Raw genomic sequence first — 3,976 nt, 5'->3', positions numbered from 1 at the left:
CCTTGACTCTGCTTATTTTAATGCTACAAGGAGGTTCCCATCATTTCTTTGTCTGTTTTGAGGGAATTTCTTTATTGTGCAATCTAGGTCCCTGCGAAATTTGTCCAAGGATATGAACGAAAAAAGGGGTCATTGCGGACAAGATAATTAATATTGCACATGAAAAGAAAGGAACTCTAATCTGCCTGCTATGTTTGTAAAATGCTCAATGATGAAAATTAAGCTTTTCAAAGTCCAGTGACTATGTTTAGGGTTGCATCTCATTTTGCATCTCATCTTGCATTTCATTCTGCATCTCGTGAATTTAGCGTGATTTTGGTATGGTAACACTAATCTCTGTATCTTCTGAATGAGAAGTTGGAAGCATCATCATTTCTTCGCTAAGTGGTCTATTTTCATCATTTCTCCAATCGAGTACTTGTGTATTGAGATGTTAGATGCATACATGAGCATCTTCTATAGATCCATACATTTTATTTTATACTTATTTGCATTCATCTTATTGCATTGAAAAAAGAAAAATAAACATTTGCATTACTAGTTACTCATTCTCCTAATTTATTTGCATAAAAAGAAACAAAAATAAACATCCATATTCCATTTGCATTCATTCATTTATACTGAAAATATATGCATACATATAGAATAAAGCATATAGAACATCTCATAATCAATCAACACAAGTACGATGAAATCAAATTAAGAGCTTGTAAATCGGCTATCCTGAGTCCATTTTCGGGATCAAAATCGAAATCTGACATCAATTCTATAATCAAAATTTCACAACGTTGACCACTTAGCGCTTTACATCAAAAGCTCATTCTCTCTTCTAATTGCGCTCAACTTCTCATGAATCAATGCTGAATCTCAATTTAATTTCTACAAATCAACTTTGCGCTCAATTTCTTATCAATCAATGCAAAAATTTCATAAATTCCTTTGAATCAATTTGTGCTCAAAACAACCTATCATCGCTAAAGAAATTTTCTATTATCATGTACCCTCGCTATCTTTTGATTTTGCTTCCGAGGGGGCATACTCGTGACCTTATGACCTCACATTTTTCAATGTCGAGAAAATTTTCAAATCTTCATCAAAAGTCGAGCAAAACATATTTTTCAACTAAAGAAAATCAAATAAGACCTCATCACTAGGGGCATCTCAACTTCATCTCTTTATATCAAGTTGAGATTTCTCAATCATTTGAATCAAATCAATCTCTAGGGGCATATCAGTTTTATCGCTTCATATCAAGCTGATATTTGTCTTTTATTTGAATCAATCTCTTAACGTTAATCAGTTTCATCGCTTTTCATCAAGTTGATTATTCATTTAAACTCAATCAAGGTTTTAATGAGTTTCTTTGATCACACTCAATCTAAGAAGGTGTTCAGTATTCATCACTTGGATCAAGCTGGACAGTTTATCTTCATCGTATCTTGATCAATCAAGTTCAAGATCGATTTTTATCATCACTCACTGTGTCTAGATCAATCAAGTTCTAGATCAGTAAGATCCGCTTCTTGATCAATCAAGTTCAAGTTCGCTATCTTTGTTTTCTATAGTTCCTAAGTTCAATCAAGTTTGGGAATGGTATCGCTTTAATTAGACTTCATTCAGCTTCGTCACTTCGAAACAAGCTAAACATCTCACTTTTCATCTAGTTCATGATCAATCAAGTTCAGAACTGGTATCTCCTAGACATCAACTATTCTTTGAACCAACGTTGTTAGGATTCCCATTGATACTGAGACGGGGGGTGAATCAATATCTAACTAGTAATAAGAGTTTTCTAAGTTAAAACATGCAGAACATAAAATAACAGTATACTGGTATGCAAGAATTAATGCAATAAACAGAATCAGAAACATCCACATGAAAAGAATACCATAACACAAGATGTTTAATGAGGAAACCTGGTGTGGGAAAAACCTCGGTGGGATTTGTGACCCACAATATTCACTTACTGGTCAATAAGAGAATATTACTTACAATAGGGGCCTGCACATGCAGGAAGGCCAACTGCCTAGAGCTCACTGCTCAATGAGAAGTCACACTGACTTACAATAAGGATTATACTAATCCAATGACTTGTACTGCTTTACAATAGCATCTCCAATGCCAAATTTAGTACCGATTCTTGCTCTGTTCTTTACATATACCCTTGACCTATAATTCGCACATTAGGTCTGCTTAATAATTTTCTTTATGCTCGCTACATTACTTCTCTAAATTTCTACAATGATCTCCTTTATATACAAGAGTCATTTTACAATTTGCCAAGTCGGCTTATAATAATAAACAAAATATTACATATCAAAAATCCTGTTGGCCTCTATGCCGGTATACAGCTTTTCTTCTGTGTCAGTGTCGATGCCAGTGTAGAGTGATCTTGTTGATGCCAGTGCACTATCTTGCCTATGTAATGCTTTTCCGGTATGATGTCTTGCCGGTGCCATAGGATTGCAAGGTTTCCATCAATGACAAAACCTTCAATCACATACAATGTCTCATTGGAGTGTCCATATGCCAACAATCTCCCCCTTTGGCATTGATGGCAACACTCATGAGAAATTTTAAAAAGTGTCCAAAATGTGTAGTCCAAAAATGTTTACCAAAAATATGAGGGCTCCCCCTGAGCATATGATTCCTGTATTTGAACTTTCTCATCCCACTACTCCCCCTTTGGCATCAATGACAAAGGTTGTCAAGATGTTAGTAGAGTTTGTAGTTACATCTGTTCATATCTTCAACCCTGTAGTTGGGTAGTTATTATCTGAAAAGGATCGCCCAAAATTAAGTTTATACTATCCATAAACATTTTGCTATCTTTTATTGCTGTTTCAGTCCTCTTCACAGTACCGGTGAGATGCTGTAAATGCTCTATCAGTGTTTTGCTTCCCTGTGCTAATGCCTCTGAGATTTCCTTCCGCAGAGATGCTAAATAGTCCAATCTTGGACTCAGTTTAGATCTCAAGTGTTTTGCCTTGTTTATTATTCTTTCTTTCTCTCTTTCCTGTTTGAGCAATTCTTCCTCAAAATTTGCTAACTTTTCTTCAAAAATAGATAATGAATCCGGTGAGTTGACAAAATTGTCTGCAAGTTTATTTATCTCATCCTGTGTCTTGCTTATTTTTTTGTCAATATCTACAATCAAGAAGTTTGTTTTACATGTATCTTTATACAAATTTTTATACTCTTTCAACAAACTACATAGTTCCGGTAGAAGTGTGTCAAAGTCTCTGTTACACTTCTTTATTTCTTCATCAAAGAATTTATGTTTCTCCTTTCCTACCATGTCCTTTACTGATTCTTCCTTTATTTTCTCAATATTTTCAGAAATGTATTTACATAATGTATCCAATTGTCCTAAAGAATCTTTATTATCTATATTACAATTAGGAGCAACTAACTTCAAAATTGGTATTGAATCATCTATTGCTTTATAAGCCTATGAAATGCAATCAGTTATTTTCTTAATGGATTCAAGTAATACCTCAGTCACATTTTTTGACTTGAATGTTGATGATGACCCAACAAACTGAGTACCGGTGGAAGTGACCATGCTTGTATTGACCTCTGGCAAGTCAGTTTGTGTTTGCATTTCTTTTAGCACTGGTTTCCCTGCTTCACTGCTTATCGGTGGCAATGTTTCATTGTGAACCTGTTCTGGAGCCTTTAGCTCTATTGGTTTCTCTGCATGCGCCTCAGATTCCATCTTTTTCCCTGTATCCTTTGTCGGTTTCTCTGTATCTCCTGTTACTAGAGGCTCTTTAGCCATATCTGATTTGTCAGTTGTATCTTTATCAACTATTATGTTGATCTTTTGGGTATCAACATTTATAGTGTATATGACTTCAGGATTTGGAATGCTATCCTCTACATCCATACTTTCTGCTGCTGGTTGGTCTTCAGTGGTTGTAATTTTCACAGGTGGAGGTAGGTTGTCTTTAACCTTTATTCTTGGAGGTCCACC

This window comes from Cryptomeria japonica, chromosome 4, assembly GCF_030272615.1.
Source record: "Cryptomeria japonica chromosome 4, Sugi_1.0, whole genome shotgun sequence".
NCBI classification, from domain to species: Eukaryota; Viridiplantae; Streptophyta; class Pinopsida; order Cupressales; family Cupressaceae; genus Cryptomeria; species Cryptomeria japonica.
This window is presented reverse-complemented; position numbering follows the sequence as displayed.